At 39.9% G+C, this 18773-nt stretch overlaps 1 long non-coding RNA gene across 1 annotated transcript; it reads right to left on the bottom strand.

Moving 5' to 3' along the window:
* Positions 1–7524: 7524 nt before the first annotated feature.
* Positions 7525–18750, bottom strand: LOC121354335. Its single transcript, XR_005955266.1, has 2 exons — positions 18650–18750; positions 7525–8131 (listed from the first exon to the last, which is right to left on the bottom strand). It is a non-coding gene; the product is annotated as an uncharacterized LOC121354335 (long non-coding RNA).
* Between the last annotated feature and the right edge of the window lie 23 nt (positions 18751–18773).

Here is an 18773-nt window from a genome sequence, read left to right on the forward strand (position 1 = left end):
GTCAGCATTAAGTAGAGGGGATTAAGGGATTTTTAGCAGTCTGTGTGAGGGGTCCACTGCTGGCAATAGCCCCGAAAAGAATGTTTCTCATTCCTACTGCCTGCTGTGGGAAACTCATAGGATCACTACATCAAGTGCTGGGATTTTAGAGAGTCTTAAGCAAGAAAGAGCCTGAGGCAAGACACATCTTTCTTACCTAGCTGTGACATTTCTACAGCAGATACTGTTTTACAGCTTTTTGAGGGATTTCTCCTACAATCTTGACTCTAGATTTAGGCAGAGGGAGGAGGGTGGGAAGAAAGTAAGCATTTTTTCCAGACTGTTTCTCTTGGTTTTACTCATGTTAAATTTAATTTATAGCTGTTTAGATCACAATACTTAGAGGAAAAGTTGCTTGCCTTATAATTTGCTATTTGTCCCAAACCCTGTGTTAATTATCTAGCTCCTGCATTCATATGCTTAAGTAATTTTTCTCAACCTAAATTTTAAAAAGTGACATCCGAGTGTAGGTTTGGCTTGAGAGAAATCAATGCAGTGAAAACAGGGGATTCTCTTGGGGTAATCTGTGAGTCCCAGCTCTGGCACTGTTCACTTTGTGCTGTCATCTGGGTGCAAACCTCCTGCTCCCTGTTTCGTAATTCAGCCTGTGCTCTGCAAAGGATACACCCACACAGAGTGAGGCAACGAGGCCACAGGAAGGCTGCACTCCTCCACGTACATTAGTGGTGCTGAGAAACAAGGTTTATTAGCTGGTGTGGCTCAGGAAAATGCAAGTTTTTCCACTTCGAGGATCTGAACTGGCTTTTGTTTTCATAAAACGCTGTATCACACAGTCCATAGCTGAAAGGCACCAGAGGTTGAACCTTTTAACAATTCTATCAGAATTTTAAATACATGCATTTTTGTAGCTTATACTTTGAATATAATACCCTGTTACTTTATAGAGCTACCCATGCTGGAGGTCTCCAAGTGCTTTCAGATTATTAGCAAAATTCTCCATTACTGTGTCCTTTGCCTGTGATCTTTCTTCTGCTTGACTTAGCTGTAATGTCTCCTAGTGGGTGACAGTACTGCAGTCAACATCAAAGCAAAGAGCTCTTCATTGTCTTTGCTCTGCACTATACGTACGTATCCCAAGTATGATAAGAAATCTTCTGAATTAATTCTGCCTACCAAAGTCTGTCATTAAAGACAACAACAGTATGGCATAAAAATCTCTGAATCCCAAAAGAGAATTTTGCATGTGAATATTTGGTGAAGAGAAAGGTTCTGATTAGATTTTTAACATACTGTGACTTCCTGATTTTGTATCTTGTATTACTCAAGCCATCGGTTACTAATAGCTATTTGTCACAAAATCCCAGTGATATTTCAAGAAATGAATTGTATTGCTTGAAAACAAAGTACACCCCCAGAACAACCAAAAAGAAGCAGGATTTGTATTTTGTATTTGTATTGCAAGACACAGACAGGGGAACCCATCTGGTTCATGGATGGGAGGGTCACTGTTGTCTTTTCATTGCTAATTGTGTTACAGAACTGATTTCTTCCATCAGGAACTTATAATAAGATAATCTAATTGTGAATAATTTTGTTCACCAAACAGTTTTCCTTTGGGAATAATCTAATCAAAGTTTCTCAGGAATGTATCACCTCAAATGCATCCTATACTTGATCTCCTAGGACTTCTTCATTAGTGCTTATTTCCTGGGTTTCCTTCTCTTACCCTTGATGATTGATCCAGAAGAATAATTTTTCACTATTTTGGTGTCCTCCCATTTTGAAGACCTGTCACTTTAAAGAGATAATTGTCTTATTCTTATGCTTTCCAGAAGCACAAGTATTTAAAAGAATAACTGAATTTGAAAAAATAGTAAGAATGAAGGCTAGAAGGTGTTATTAGAGGCCTATGCTGTTCCACATCACTGCAGAATGTGAACATATTCCATGTAAAATAGCAAGGCCATTGTTGGAGTATCCATGACCTTCAGAATGTGTTCTGTATCATCTTTTCACATAATTATAAATGGGAAATAAAATTAATGTAATAAATTGCTGGCTTTTGCAGATGTACCATTACTGTACTTGATTCTTGCCTTTTAAAAAAACAGCATTGTATCTATTGGCATGATGTGATCCGAGAATACTGTTCCATAACTGTTGTTTCTTTCGACATCTCCAAGGAAATCTGCAGGTTGTAGTTGCAGAAAACACAGCCCTTACTGCTGACTATTGCCACATCTGCTCCAGCATTGCAGCAGTGAAAGTGTGAAGTGTGGGATCAGGTCACTCTGTGTTCTCAGATGGATGGATGGCACCACCTCCACAGGCTTGCCTTCCTATTTTCTATTTATTTTATTTTAAAATTTCCCTCTCTCTCATTATTTCAAAATACATGAAACCTGCCCCCAAAAATCTATCTGCTGACCAGAGCTGTTAAATGCTGGTGCCAGAGAAATGAGTCTGGCCTGACTGGACTAATTAATTTGGCCAAGGCACTTGAGACAATCTCAGAGTCACAGTGGGAAAGGGAGAGACAAACACCAATTTCTTATATGCAACTATTAAAGGAAACCATCTGCTCCAAAATACCCTTGGTTAGTGAATGTCTCCACAGGCAGTCTGCTAAGGAAGCAGTATCTGGAGCTGAGTAAAGCTGGCTTTTTCAAAAGCAGTACTTGAAAAACAGAAGGATCCATTTTAATTTGTTTTTAATCCGCTCCCCCTTTGCAGTCATTTGCTTTCACCCTAGCTTCTAACAAATTATACTTTTGGCTTCTGCAACCTTTTTTGCAAGACTGTTAAAGGGTGTATGGGACCATCCTAGCAGGAGGCCCTGCACAAGTTACTTTACCCTCAGGGTCAGAGCTGTGTGCTAAAGCCCTCTTCTGTTTTTGAGCAACTGAAGCAGCATTGAACTGCTTCAACTCCAGAGATTTTACTGTTGCTGCTGATTCTGTGTGCTTTGTTGGTTATGCTGCACCACTTCCACTTTTAATGTTTTTCTGGGTTTTTAGACAAAAAGATAGAAATAACAATGGTTTGAAAATTGAACCAATAGCAAATGTGAAGCTGAAAGTCCCATGTTTTCCTTGACATGTCATTACTGAAGGATCTAAGAGACATGTTTCATGTCTTGTCCAATATCTCTTCTTGCTTAAGCTAGCTACTAATTTTTGCAGGTGCTAATAAATCCTATCTCCTAGCTGAACTACAGTGTGAGTAACTATATTCTACCTAAAATTGCTCTGCAGTTTCGTTTGAACATGTTCTTGACTTCCCATGTTAAATTGTGTGGCACATGAATTGCCAAATGGCAAGTGCCAACCCTTAGCTCTGTTTCAGATATGCAAACTCTCTGGGAAAGGAGAGAGTGAGGGTTTGTCCCTATAGAATTTCTTGTTAGTGGTGTTCCCTATGGCTCTTCCTAGAGTCCAATACACATCTCCATTCCAATGAGAAAGGAATACAGTGGGGAGTATCCTGCTGAGATTTGTTATGTGCTCAGTTGTAATGAAGAAGCAAAGCTGGTGGACTCACAGTCTTACCAGAATTCATCCCACAGCTGTGCTTTGTGTTGTCAAATCCTCACAAAGAAAAATGGCTTCTCATCTTTTTTCTTCTTTTATTGTTTTTTCTTGCTACTGCATCAAAAAAGGTGCAAAGGAAAAAGGAATAATTTGTTTTTCAATATGAAATTATGTTTTTCTGTGTCTGGGTAAAGTCTTCAACTAAATAAGAATCATGAGAGCAAGGTAAGGAGTGAACAGAATTTCCAGAAGAGATGTTCCAGCAACTGCTTCAGTATTTTCTTATTTAGGAGACCTGAGTGTAAGTCCCATCTCTCAGGAGATTTTCTACAGTAGGTAAGTGGCTTTACTTTTCTGCATCTCAGCTCCTCAGTTGTACAGTAAGGCTGAGAGCATTGCCTTGCTAGAGCTTGCTGTAGTGAATACCAGCTCACCCTGTTTTCAAGGGGATATCCACTGGCTGGGAATCATTGCAGCACTGGTGCTCCTCTTTTTGCCTTCTGAGAATGTTAGACTGGTTCTAGCAAATGCTATTCCAGACTTCACTCGTTTCTGACTTCTCTAGTCAGAGACTAAAGAAAGGGAGAGTCCCAAGCCAGTGTGATGGTTCTTTTTCAAAGAACTGGTACAAGAGTTAGCATTTTGGGCAAAGTGTGAGGGTGTTTGTGTTTTTGCTTGCTATTTCTCTTACTCCACAGAAAACTCCGCAGATTCTTTGAATGTGTGTGCACAGTGGGAGAACGTGCCCAACTGAGATCCAAACACAAATGAAACAGAACTCAAAAAGTTCAAAGTTGACACAATCCAAGATCTTGCTACTAGAGGGGAAAAAAAAAAAAAAAAGCTCCTTTACTTTTCCTTTCTTTTCATTTATTAAAACAAACAAACAGTAAAAAACCAAAACAACTCCCACCCTACTCATCTTCCTTTTAAAATGTATGCATTTAAATCAGCACACTGCTTTGGAGATGGAAGAGAGAGAGAGTTCTATTCCCAAAGCCTGTTTTTAATCATCAGATGATTTTTTGAGAAAACCTCTGAACATTCAGCACTTGTGGTCAGTTTTCCCTGCCCAAAAAATGAGTGGTTTTTGCAGACATTCCATAAACACAGGAAGCTTTGACTGTGTCTCTAACAGATAGGGAAACAGAAAAGTAACATACACACAATATAAAGGCAAAAGCTGAACTTGCCATGATAGCTCAGAGGAATGCAGTCCAGAAGTCTGACTCTATAGCCAGAGCCAGATGTTTCAAACAGAATATCCCAAATCTGTAAAGTACAATTCTGACATCAGCTACCTGTGTTTTAGATTTCTTTTTAATTATTGATTTTCCTTCCTGAAGCATGGCACTTTGAGTCTCTGGTTTTATTTTGTTTCTTTGTAGGGGTAAAAGGGGCAGCATAACGGGCTAAAAAACTGCTGTGAAGAATTCCCATGGTATTTAGCTTCCTGATCATCTCATAACTGGTTTTAATTTTTATCTGACAAAATATTAGCCTCAGTTTTATCGTTTGCAGGAAGTTTCATGGACTTGTATTTTATCCAAGTTTTCATCAGTTTCAAATTTTTTGTTTTCTAGCTGCTTACTGTTTCATTTTTTTTCTAAAGAGTAGCTGAAAAGAAATTCCTGATTATTTTTTCCTGCACCATTTGTTGTTTTTATATAGCCTAATTGTTGTTAGTTTCCTTTATAAAAGAAACACTTAAGTTCTTTTCATCCATGGGGTTTTTTTTGAAAGAGAAGCCTTTACTTTTTCTAATTCCCTCACCAGTCTTTCTCCTCAGCTTTGCTTTTGCCCAGTTGCTCACCAGAATTGAAGCCACAAATACAGATGAAGGTATCCTTTTCCCTTTCAAATAGCCTTTTAATATTATAATTATATTCTTTTCCACATGAGTGTTAACCTTTTTAACCTCATCAGCCTAATGAACAGAGATTTTAGCAGAACCGTCAGAATTAGTCACCTGAGCAGTTAGTTATTAACAAGTGAAACTCAGACCATTTTTCCCAAAGTACATTACTTCTCTCTGAAAAGTAAAGAATTTGCCTGATGTTATTCTGTCCAGTTTTTTCATTTCTACCCAGGTAAAACTACAGGAGAGAACCTTGAACTGAAACATCCCTAACACTTTATGATTATTTCTGTGAATAAATTGTCATTGTTGGAATAGCTGAATCTGAGGGCTTTTAATCATTCTGAATTTAAATTATGAATCACAATAATGTGATACTTATTTTTTTAGAACCAGTATTCTTTGACAACCTTCCTAATTTTTAATTGGTTTTCTAAAATTCTCTGTTAATATGATTTCTCCCTTCATAGATCTTGTCATCATTGTCAGCCTGTTTGTCAACAGGAACCCTGTTCCAGAAGTTTTTGTTCTGTGGAAATGTTTGATAGTAAAAAAATTAATCAAATGAGACAAAACAGCCTCCCAAGATTTTGAAATCTTCAACATAGTGGAAAAACCCCTAAGCATCTTTCAGGATATTATATAATATTGGTGGCATTAAAATATCCACGGAAAACAAGAAAAAAACACTTTTACTTTTAGTAACGTGTATTCCTCCAGATGTTTCAGATTTCCATTGCACTCTTCTGTGGTAAATTCCTCTGTGAAAAGTTCAGTTACCATTTCATCAAGAGAGGGCTCCTTAATTTTTGGTGTGGTTTTGTTTTACCCCAAGTGCTCTGTGTTAACAAAGACAAGTTAAAATATTGTATGTTCTATTGCACTCTACAATTAAGATTTAAAATACTGTGTTCGGAAAAAAAATCCCCAAAAACATATCATTATTGGGTTTATGCTGAAAGCTGTTTCATTTGGTTTGGTGAAACTCTTAGAATCCCAGTTGGTTTCCAGTTAAAATCTGCTTTTGATGTATCCCTGCTCCATCCTTCTGCTTTCTCAAATCAGCCCAATCTGAAACTTGTCCCATGACTGATGGACACTGATGCAGCTCCTCCCTGCAAGCTCTGGTCACTGCTCCTTTGGGTGTGCTTTGAAACTGGTCAATAATAAGGAACAAAAGACTCCTGGCCCTTCACACTGTTTTATCAAACTTGCTGCCATGGTAGCTTTAGCACTGCCCATTTCCAACCTCAAGCCACATATGGTAAGAAATACTGTTTTACCAGGCAGTGTGGTCAAGTGGCATCATAGTCCGTAAGTTACAGATGTTGAAGTGGTTCAAGTGAAGTACACCAAAAACTCATCTAAAAGGGAAGTCTTAATCAGCTATTCTTAAGAAAACTGTCAGCACCCTTGGAGAATTCCCAGCTGATAATCAAATGTCATCTGACCCCCACCAGGTAAAGGCTAAAAGTGATTTACTTTTGGTTTTTTAAATCGAAAGCATGCAGTGTCTTTGCATCCTTTATTCTGCTGAGCTGTTGTTTTCAGCAGTGGTTTTGGCTAGTTCATCCATCACAGGCTTCTGTGGGAGATGTAGGCAAGCCCTGTAAAGGCAGGGTGCTGGATTAGATCCCATGCAGATTTTCAAAGGCAGAAATGCAGCAGTAGGACCCCTTTTCACTGGGAGCAGCTGGTGCCCAGTGTAACAAGCTGTCTGTGCCACCAGTGTCCCTGAACCAAAGAAGTTTTCACCCAGTCTGTAGACCTGTGGTTTTCCTTATGAAGAACTTGGGATTCTGTGGACAAAGAGTGCCCATGCTGGTGTTACAGACAGATACTGTATGTTTTTCTTGAAAATTAATGGGGGTTTCTGTAGTTGGTCAAAATTAATGGGGTTTTGTTCAGTGGTCAATTGGTCAGTGGGATTTTTTTTCTTTGTAATAATTAGGCATGGATAATTAAATACAAAATTTTATCAACTTTGTGGAAGTAAAGGACTAAAGGACCATTATGAATAACTGTTGCAGTTGTCAACATTTCTATGCTGTTCTGAGGAAATTAATATGCAACCACAAACATTTGTTCCAGGCAGACATTTGGCATTAAAAGATGCACTCCAGGATTTTTTTTCCCTTACGTTTGAATTTAATCTGTCAGGCCATTTTTAAGTGTAGGAAAGAGACTTTGTTTTTGAAAGCTGAGATTCCTGACATAGTTCTGGTTTCAGAGGGAATATTTAGAGAATGAACAAGGGCCACAGGACTCTGCCTCCTATTTTGCCCCCATTCTGCCTCTCTTCATCAGACTTCTTCTTCTCTGTTCTGTGTTGTTACGTTCTTGTGCTTTATCACAGCCAGTGATAGGGACAGATAAAAAATGTAGTTCTAGGTTTCTTCTTCCTCATTTTTCTCTTCCACTCAATAAAAGCCGATGACTGGTTATGCCTATTGACTCTCAATAGCAGTTGAGGGCTTCTTTGGGAACTTCTGGAAAATTTCATCTTGGTTATGTGTTGTGTACTCACAACAGTGACTGCTTCCTGTGCCCACATGTGAAGTAAATTAAGCACCCCATAATGTCCTGAAGGTTGTCATCTTTCCCCAGTCATCATAACTCTTCCAACAGACAGGTTTTCAGCTATTTCTGGAGTAAATGGTTTTTTCGTGAAGACAGGAGAGCAGAAGTTTATCTAGTCCCAATGCTCTTGCAGTCATGTTTCTACTGCCAAATTTCTGCTATTCTGGGGGAAAAAAAATAGCATTAACATAGCAAATGTTTTACCTTAATTTAAAATAATAAGGGAAGTCAGAAGAGAAAGAAGGAGAATGTTTAGAATGTTAAAAAATATACCTTTAAATTAGAGAGAGATTAAGAAAAAGAGAATTAGGAAATTTCCTTACTTATAAATTAAGAACCCCTGAATGGAGGGTTCTCTCAAAATGTTGTGAGTTGCAAGATGCTCAGCTGGCAGGGAAAATCACTCAGTGACTTGTTCATTTTTCTTTTAATCTTGAGTGTCTAGTTTTGCTTTAAAAATAAGCAGTGTGGGTTCTATGTTGAATTCCAGTACTGAGTAACATAAACCCTGAGGGGTTTTTTGTAAGTTCAAACAAAAAATGTGCCATGAGGTAACAAAGAATCTACTATTCTGGGTCTGAGTTTTGCTTCATACATTGTCTGTGAACTTAAGACTATTACTTGTTACTGTTATTCTGTCTGTGTTGTAAAATGGGCTTCTGCAGCCCTAAGATCTGAGAACAAAAAAATTCACTGAGAGCTGAGTGCTCATATTTGAAACATAAAGAGGAAGAGCAGTAATCCCTGGTTTTGTCAGACCCAGAACGTGCACGTTGCCTTTGTCAGAGATTGCTCAGGCTGGCCAAGGCAAAGCCGAGCAGAGGCTCAGGTAGTCTCATGCCTTCTTAGTCCAAGCTTCTTGTCACCAGCTGTATTCTCTCAAAGACAAGGCTCTGTTAAAAGGAGATTTGGTGTGATTCTATATAATTTCTAGTCCCAGTGATTTTAATGATACTTCTTGTAATTATTTTTACAGTTTTAGTAAAATTTTCACCCACTTCCCTCGATACTGATGCTGTGTGCTGTATAGATTCCTAGAAATAACTAGGCTGTATCCTTACTAACAGCAGTGTAGTGGAAGATAGCAATATTCTTAGTTGTGTACAGTTCTCACAGTGCTTCACAAATAGCAATTTTTCAGCCTGTTTTAACTTTCTTCACAGACTCAGAACCAGAGGCACAAAGCAGGTAAGTTACATGGGAAGGGCACTAACTGGGAATCAGTGATAAGCCCTCATTTAGAAGAGGGCTCCTTCCTTTTATGTAATCTCTACAGTGTTACATTGCTTTTATAAAACTTCTCTTTTACTTTAAAAAATCATGTAATGTTTTTAGAAATCCAATCCATTGAAACAATTTTATTTGTCCGTTGTTTACTGTATTTAAATTGAAAGGACATGTTTCAAAGCTGTTATGAAATTTGGCACTGTCATTTATTGAATAAATTATTTATTTGGGGGGAAGAAACCAAAAATATCCCCCAACTATTTTGTTAGAATTCTTGAGAGCTTAAGGTCTTTATGCTCTGAAAGCAGTTGTAAACAAAATAAACTTCATGCAGGAGTAGTGAAATTTAATGTCATACAAAGTTCAAAAAGGATTAAAAGAAACTTAAAGAGCTTATTCTCAACACCAAGCTCCTGTATTAATACTGAGAATTGATCTACCTCATCAACAGGAGGTGGGAGAATCCCATTGGTTTTGTTCTTATATTGTTCCGTCATATTAAATATTCCATACATAACATTTCAGACCAAGTTTTTTATTATATGTTTTTTAACATGTGGTGAAGGAGTGTACTATTTTCCCTGTATCTAGAGCACTCAGCCAAAACTAGATGTTTGATCTATGCATCCATCCTGAGGCTGTCTTTTGCAGAACAGGGGAGGTTCTGCAGATACCCTCTTTAATTAGAGAAGCCAATGATCAGGTCTGCTTTGCAGAGAATAGCCCCAAATTAGCAATCCCAGCTTTACCTCCAAGCAGGCTGCTGAGTCTGTGTTGGGCAGTACAGTATCATGCAGAGGTGCTAAGCAGATTTTGGTCCTGGCAGTGCTCTCAGTGCTAATTAGAGTTTATACCTTTGTGTACTGAAGCAGCTAAACGTCTTTCAGTTCTGGCACTGACTTGTCTGACACTTGCTTGGGGATTTTTACAGGGTGCTCATTATGTGATACACACATGCCCAAAGGATCTGTAAAGTGAACTGGGTAACAAGTGATGCTGTGAGAAGAAAAGATAAATAGTAACCATACCAGGAAGTTCTGAATATATCATTAAGTACAGGAAATGCAATTATACCCTGGAGTATTGTAGAAACAGGCATCTATATCTTGCTTTACATCAAAGTAACATGGGGAGTAGAGTGAACAAGAAGGGCTCAGGTGAAATGTACAGTATGCTGTAGTGATTTGAGCAGTTGTAGACAACAGAATGAAACCAGTGCTCTGCTTTTGCAAGGAAAATACCATGCAAAACAATCCTGTTTTGTGCAACTGCCCTGACAAAAACATGGTGTGTTGCTTTTCTAATCCAAGTTAAGGTTTAATTGCTCAGCATGTACCCCATCTTCTGACACAGGATTTATTTCAGCAAACCAACAGATTTTAAAATGAGATTTACCTGTTAAACACTCAAATTGAAATACATTACAAAATGGTTTAAAAGTCACACTTTTTTCCTTGTACTCACTTGTCATCAGGGTGCACTTGTTACCCATCTGCTGACTGTTACTGGATTTGTTAATAAAAGCAGGAGCAATGAGCAAGCACTGCCAGATCTTGCCTTAAAAGTCCTTCAGGCTGTTGTGGTAATAGCCAAAAAACTAAAAGCTGCACATAGAGAAGTTGAGCTGGCAATCTGTCAAGGATCCAAAAACTGCCTCAGTTTTAGACTTGTAGTTGCCAGTTGTAACAAGGTCTTCAGAAGGAATAGCTGTTAGCATGCAGAGCCCTCATTCCATCAACGATGAAATGAGTCAGGATGTCCCACTCATGAGTCCTGCTCATCTCTGTAGCTTAGATGCATGAGTCCAGAACATCTAAACCTCACTAACTCTCAGCAGTTGTATGTTCTGAAGTCTTGGCTCTAGAGCTGTGTACTAAAGAAGAAAGGTTGTAAGCAGCTTTCAGTTTCATCAAAATTTGTGTTTGATGTGCTGGTGTTAGAACATGCAGCCTTTGTGTTAGAAATCGTCATCTTTCCAGTAAACTGCTGAACTGAAATTGAAATCACCAAAGTAAAACTTGTGCAAAAAGGCTGCTGGAGAATTGGGGCTCTGGTTAAGCTCACTGCTGCCTGCACTGGGAAGGTGTGTGGGTGATTCTTTGTAAAACTTAACTCCAGCCATGAGCTTCCAGGAGCCTCTGGCAGAGGGCTCTGGTGACAGTCCAGTTGTTTGCTAAGCTTGTTGTTCCTGTAGACAAATGAATGTTAAAATAGCTCCTAATGAAACTTTAGCTCCTGGCTGGCTCCTAGGCTATTATCCAGCCATAGCAGCTATGCCATTTGAGTGCCAGTTTTCAATTCTGCTTGATTAACAATTGCTGCAGACCATAGGAGGGTTGAGATGGATGTTAAACACTCTGACATGCAGAGGATTACCACTTCCAGTGGGTTTATTGTTGACACTTGCAAACTGCTGCTTTGCCACCCACTGTTACAGTGCCAGTGAGGAAATGGGAGAGGTGTGACACCAGGTTCTAAACAGATTTCAAACCAATGTGTTGCTCAGTAAAACTGTTTGAAAATTTGAAATAAAGAGAAAATTTTACCTGCAAAATGAGTAGGAGCTGTGAACTTTAATTATCTGTAATGACCTTAATGCTTGAAACTGGCACCTGCATGCTAAAATATACATGCTGTGATGCACTGCATTAATTACAACAGTACCTTTGTGATGGGTGTGCAGAGGCTCTTCTCTCTGCTATTGCCCAAGGGCTATTGTGTGGCAAGCCAGTGGCAGTCTTGTGTCCAAAATCTGTGAGTAGCTTTCCCACACAAATGGAAAGCCATTAGTATGTGAGATAATTTTAACTAACTCAAAGATAGTTTTTCTCGGAAGAAAAATAGTATTCTTCACTGAATTTGTCAACTTGCTATTTCAGATACTTCCTTTGCATCTGGTAATTTGGATCTTATGCTGGAACATAAAAAAATATGTCTTCTGAGGTTTGATGAATTTACATTCAAATCAGGATTGATTCCAGGAAAACGATCGGGGAATTTCTTTTTTATATTTCATTGGGGCAGGGAGCAGTATGTAAATTATACAGACCCATGAGCTCTGCCCAAATTGCTTTTCATAGCACAAAGATTAATGAGAACATCAAGTAATTTCTTTAAAAATAAAAAACATTAGCTGCCAAGCAATTAGTGAAATGTTTCAAAGAAAGAAAAAGGAGCTAATGAGAGGACAGATTAGTATATATTTGTTATTCCTGTGGATTGGATTTCTTGTGTTTACTACTGCTGAATCTCATCTGGCATGCTAATAACATATCAAGTTGCAAAGATCTCAGTGATACCAAATGCATGTTTGCTATCAGGGACAATAGGAAAGACCAAGATAAGGCTGTGGGACACATGGAGATAGATGTCAGGAGAGAGTCTGCACCTGGGCTGCACTCTTGTTTCCTGAGCTGGGACTGAACATTTTCCCAGCTCTCTTGCTGTGGCAGCTGGTCTCAGGCTGTACAAATACAAGGTCTGAAGTGAAGGGGATAAAGTATTATTTGTTCTGCTACATGATGAATGGTTGTTTATAAGATAAGGCTGCATGCATCTTTCTTCCCTTTTTCTCCTCTCAGAAAAAAAAAAGACTTCTCTGGGTTTCAGTAGACAATTTTTTCTTTTAAGTGTTTGTTTATTTGTGGATTTTCTTGTTCCCCAGTGGCTCTACTTTTGATGGTAAAAAAAACAAAAAACCTTTGGACAAACCTGGCAGGGTTGGCTGTTGACAAAAATTTACACTGTTTGAAGGCACAAGCAGTTTGGTTCTCAGGATCTTCCCTGATCCTGAGAAAGGTGAGTATTCAGGTCAAATAAAAAGTCTCCTGTCTTCCAGAAATAACCTCTTTACCTTCTAGGCTTATATAATGAATTTTCACAGCTTAAATACTTATTGCTTGAGGTATGCACACAGTTTGATTGAAACAGAATCATTCCTGAAGGTTAAGTGTAATATTAACTTTTTTTGCTATCAGCAAATTTGCTTTTCCCGAGCCAAAATCATGCAGTAGACATTTCCCACTCTGCTGTTTCTTCATGGTAGAAATCTCTTAAGACTACAGTGTAAATTCCTCCGTCACCAGTCATAGGTAGATAGGTTAATTTAGGTTGTATGAATGTGGACATATTTTCCTACATCCTGTCCAAATTCAGATTGATGCCTTGATGTGTGATGGTTGAGAACTTCCACAAGACAAAACTAAATCCTGTCAGGAGAGGAATGCTCACATGTACAGCCCAACAACTTCTGTTCATTCACTTACTGCAGCAGCTTTTCTTTTTTGCTTCTGTGCTGCAGGAGCTGCCACTGCTGTATGAACTGCTGTGAACTCTGGTACATGAATTCAGGACATTCCTAAAACACTTGAACTTTTCCCAGTTGCAGCCAAGAGAAGGGAGATAGCTATCTGCCCTGATACTTCTGTACAGCATCTCTCTGCTGTTATATCAAGGGGTGGACATCAGAAATATAGTCAGTTTTCTTCTTTCCTATTTTTCATTCCTGCTCTGTTCTCCTATCATATGTTACTGTACCAATAAGATCAGTAGCACAAATCTGTCAGAGGTATGCAATGGCAATTGTTCCTTGTTCTGCTTAGGAAAAATCCCCAACAAAACTGCAAAGCTAAATTACAGGACACCTCGTAGTCTTGTAGATATGGCAGCAGATGTTACAGTGATAGTGTATTTATCTATATATAGCTCAAAGCACTGGCAAATGAACTGCTTCACAAGGATGGAACTCTGCCTTTGAAGGTATTGGCCTTCTTGTTGTCCACAACTTTTTCTCAATTGCATTCAGTAGAACTGGGTGTGATATCATTTGGGATAGTGTAAATCAGAGGAGATGACAAAATTTAATGCAATTTCTGCACCATTGTAAGGTCATGAGTGGACTCTCACCTGAAGAGTTGCTGCTTTTTGGATTTGTTGATTCACAGTTCTTTTCAGTTTGGTGTTTGTGTACAGTTGATTGTAGTATTTCTTTCATCCCCCCCACCCCCATTGCATATTAATTGCCTTTTTCTGTTACTTGGCCTTTTCACTCTTCTTTTCTATGGTACAATACCACAGTCTAAGTAAAAATGGACTGGGTGTTCTTTTTCAAGACTGTTTTTTAAACACTTTTTCAAAATAGAAGATTACTTTAGTCAGATTTAAGTAAGTGACTTGAGACTTCATTGAGTGGGACATAAATCCAACAATATATACAAATAAACAGTTTTAAATGATCTATTAATCTTTTTGTGGTCTGAAACGCTCTGAAGCTATAAAGAGAAAGACGTAGGAAGACATCTTACCAAGAGTGAACTTTGGATTTTGTTTTTTCTGTTACTTATTTTTTGTAGATTTTTTTCAGAGAATAACATTAGTAACTCCTAACTACCAGCTAAAGCAAATCTGATTTTAAAAGAAAGCACAATACAAAAACTTGGGAGACACGTTTGCTCAGTTGAAATCTAGCAAATAACAGTAGTCCAATTAGAGTGAAAGGAGTCTTGGGGAAAAAATAAAGAAGACCTTCTCAGAGCTATTTTAAGATCTTAGGTCATGAGTTAGGTCATGTGCTTCTTAGCATTTGGTGTGGTATCTGAGTAGACCCTCAGATTACAGATCAGGGCAGGTGCAGAAGACTGTGCTATAAATACTTTTTTACTTAAGGAGTTCACTAATTTCTTGAATGACAAACCAAACAGAAACATTACTTCTGAAGAGGAAAAGTATTTCAATAATTTAAAGCTTAATTTTTCCAATAAATCATCCCATAGTTCTTAATTACAAAAGCTAAACTGCTCTCCACCGTTACTTAGGAAATGTTGCAGAAAACTTTTCACAGGGTTACAGCATGTATTAAGCATGACTGGCATGTTCTGGAGTATTTCTGTACTTGTTTGCTGCCTACTGAGCTGTGCAGAGAACTGGCCATCGGGATTCCTGCCTTCTGGTTTAGGGCCTTCTCTTCCCTTATGGCTGAAGTGTAGATGACCAATTTCCCCAGGGGTAATTTTCTCTTTTTATTCTTCTTCAGAAATATTGTCCCTCAATTTTAGTGCAAAGCTCTTGGAGATCCTTACAGAATAAAATACACTGACTGTACTAATAAAACCTTCCCGATTCCATCAATAATCCACAACCCAAAACAGAAAGAGACCTAGGAGAAGAAGTAGGTAAAGCAACTCCAAAGGCATGTTTGAAGTTTATCCCAGTGATCATGTCCACCTCTTGTTTTTCTAGGTGAATACAGATGTTTTCAATTTCCTATTTTTTGATAATATCCTACACTCCTGTTGTTGGCTTCCTTTGTCCAAAAGGAACATTCCTGTTTTACAAGGGAAGCAGAGGTCTCAGAGACCTTTGAGAAATTGGTTTATATTTCATTTTTATTTGCCTCCATGTGAGGGAACACTCCACTTTTCAAATACATACAGGCCTGTGAGTTCGCTCTGACTGACCTAACTTGAATCCTTAATAGTCTTTTAGGAGGCATGTTTTATAGAACTGGCAGAACCAGTTGTTAGGTGTCATTTCCTACCCTTTTGTCTGTTATCAGAATCAACCCCCTATGACCAACACAATCTATGCCCAAAGAGCAGATCCTCCTCAAGGCAAATTTCTGCCCATGTCAAGGGATAGGTGACATGACAGAAACATCATTATATAAACAAGTCCCAGCCTTACTCTGTACTGTATTGTCAGTAAGCCTGAATTGTGGCATCACCTGCTCACAGAAAGAGTCATGAATTTCAAAACTAGGTATCCTTTCTTGGTGCTTTGAGTTTGCTGTTTTGATTTTCTAAAGAGTCCAATTAAATTAACAGAATTCAAAATTAGTTCAGTAGGTACTCCCCAGAAGAAAGTGAAACTACTGCTAATGAGTTTCTGCACCATTTATTGATGAGGAGGGATGAGATGAGATTAGATTATATTAGATAAAATGAGATGAGATGAGCCATTGTGGTGAAAAGCAAGAGTTGACAAGTAACATTAGAGAATTGGTACTATGTCACAAAAACAAAGTTTGTGCTGCCTTCTTTTTTCAGTAAGTAAAAATAATTTGCATACAATCTGTCTTCACATATCAATTAAAGAGGGAGAGGCTATACAAGCTATTTCATTTCTAAACCTATCTTTCTTGGCCAGCTGGAACAGAAGTTTCCAAGTAATTGAAATTGTTAATGAAAGGTATAGCAAGCACGTTAACACATGTCTGTACTTTTCATACTCTCTCCAGGAGGAAAACAAAAATTAAATCACCATCAGCCATTCAGCCCCATGCATACAGGTCATCTTGCTATAAACAAAGCTTACTAACTGGACATTTTCATGTAAGTAGAACCTCAAGATTTATTTTTTTTTTCCTGTGGAGGTGATGCCATCCTTCAGGTATTTTTTTTTAAACTTTGAGTTCCTTTCCTTCTGCCTGTATCTCATACTTTCTGCTGTATCCTAGAGGCTCCCATGTCACGGCTAACATTCTTTTAGAAAACTCCAACAGGAGCTGCACAGGCATTCTTTTAAGAGCCTATCAGCACCACTCCCAAATTAGCCAGACAGTTGTTTGTTTAATTTCGCAAGACATTTTCTTTCCCCAAAGTGAGAAGAGCTACCTCAGTGAATTCCCAGCCATGATACTCTATGTTTTTAAGGCATCTGCTGTGGCAGAGGAATATGTTCTCCTAAACTAGGGTTAAAACATACTGATACATTTAACAAAGCAGTCAGTTGTTAAACAATAGGTAACTAGGTATCTTTTAACTACTCGTTATACTTATCTCAGAAAGGCCCTAATCTGTTCTAATTGACTATAGTGTAAAATCAAGTGTAAGTGCAAAGAGACAAACTACACTTTAGAGTTGGTTGTGACTAAATCTGTAGAGTTTTTCAATATTCTTGTGTTTTGAAACATTCTGTGGAAGTGCAATGTTTTTCTCAGTAATTTTTACTGTTACTGTTGTACTAGTTTGGTTATTAAACCAATGCAGTGAGAAAGGCCTGCAGTGAGAAATCATCTTTTCTTTAAGTAGGCATAAGGAAAGCTTCTATTTTGACTGGACCTCTACTCCCTAGGAGCAGTATACATGAATCCCCATGCCAAGTTGTGAGCCTCTGAATTTTGTATAGTTCCTAGGTTAATTCAGATTATGGCCTTTCTGAGGACTTGGGGACTGCAACTGTTGGTCTGGACCCTCATAAGGGGACTTTGTAGACCTGAAGCTTTGTGGTGCAGCTTGTTTAAGCTCTCCAAGGCCTGCTTTGCAAATCCAGCCCTTAACTGCCCTGGTAAGTACCGTGGGCCAGAAGTTGTAGGACATTCCCTCCTCCTGCAAAGTAACATCAGCTCAGCTGATCCAGTGACAGCACCAGGGAGGAATTTTCTGCTACAAGTATTGAGTGTAGACAAAGGCTGCCTAATTTTCTTTGTGCAACCCACATCCTGTGGGACTCATGCACATCCCTGTACTTTCTACGCTGTACAAGGGAGCGTGCGTCCCGAGGACAACGTGTTGTGTCTTGCTCACTCTGCTGATGAGACTGTGAGAGACATGCCAGAAGTGAATTAAATAGGTCTTCACTTAATTATATGTAATTTTGTTAATTGTCTATCTGCTGCTGTCCCTCGCTGGCATTACGAAAGGGTGCAAGTCACCTCTGTAGCTAAGATTCCCTGCCCCAGCTTTTCCTGGGTTCCATCCCTCGCAGCTCTGGGTACCCTGGCAGGGCATGGCTCGCGCTGTTCCCGTTGAGGGTGGCAGTAGCTCCCGTCCGCCTTTTCTGTTCCCTCCTTGCGCCCTTGAGCGTGCAGTACCGAGGCAGGGCCCGGAGCCCCGGCCAGGTACTGCAGAGAGAGCGGTGCACTTCGGAAGCTCTGGCAGCCGCTGGCACCTCTGCCCTGCCCCAGCACTGCTCTGGGGGTCAGGGTCGCCCCTCAGCCCCTTCCCCTCGCTGTGGGTCCCGGCGGAAGGCCAGCCCTGCCCGGGTCCCACCGCAAAGTCTGGGCTTCGTGCCCGGCGCTGCACGGGCCGGCGCAGCGCCCCGCCGCCCGTGCTTGCTGCAGCCTGGCTGTTGAGTAGAAGTGCCCCCTCCTCCTCCGGCTGCCGGGGGAAGGTCTCCGAGCGCATTCATTCCGTACGGGCATGCGATTAACCCCTTACTGCCCGTCCTCCAGCCCCCGTGCCCAGCAGCCCCGCCTCCCCCTGCCGCCTGATGCGACCGGCTCCGCCACCCTCCTGCTGTAGAACAGATTGATTTCCACGGGTGGGGACGGCTCCAGCACGGGGCCGATGTCATCCAGACGCGCTGCCCGCTGCCAGCAGCCTTCGCGCCCGTCTCCTCCGCTCCCCGCGCTCCGGCTTGCTGCTTTTTTTTTTTTTTTTTTTCCCTCCCAGGAGTAGCAGCGAAATGTCCCGTCCTGCCTATTTGGAAATGGGAACAAATTGCTCCCCCGCCTTACCTCGCCCATCGCATCCCATATATAGTCATATCTGCGGTCAAATGGCAGGCGGCAGCGAATGGGAAGGCTGTGCCTCCCAAAAAAACCCGGGGGGCAGTGAGAGGGAAAGGGGTAGGGACGAAAG

The sequence above is a fragment of the Pyrgilauda ruficollis genome, unplaced genomic scaffold (assembly GCF_017590135.1).
Source record: "Pyrgilauda ruficollis isolate IOZ18807 unplaced genomic scaffold, ASM1759013v1 scaffold23, whole genome shotgun sequence".
NCBI lineage: Eukaryota > Metazoa > Chordata > Aves > Passeriformes > Passeridae > Pyrgilauda > Pyrgilauda ruficollis.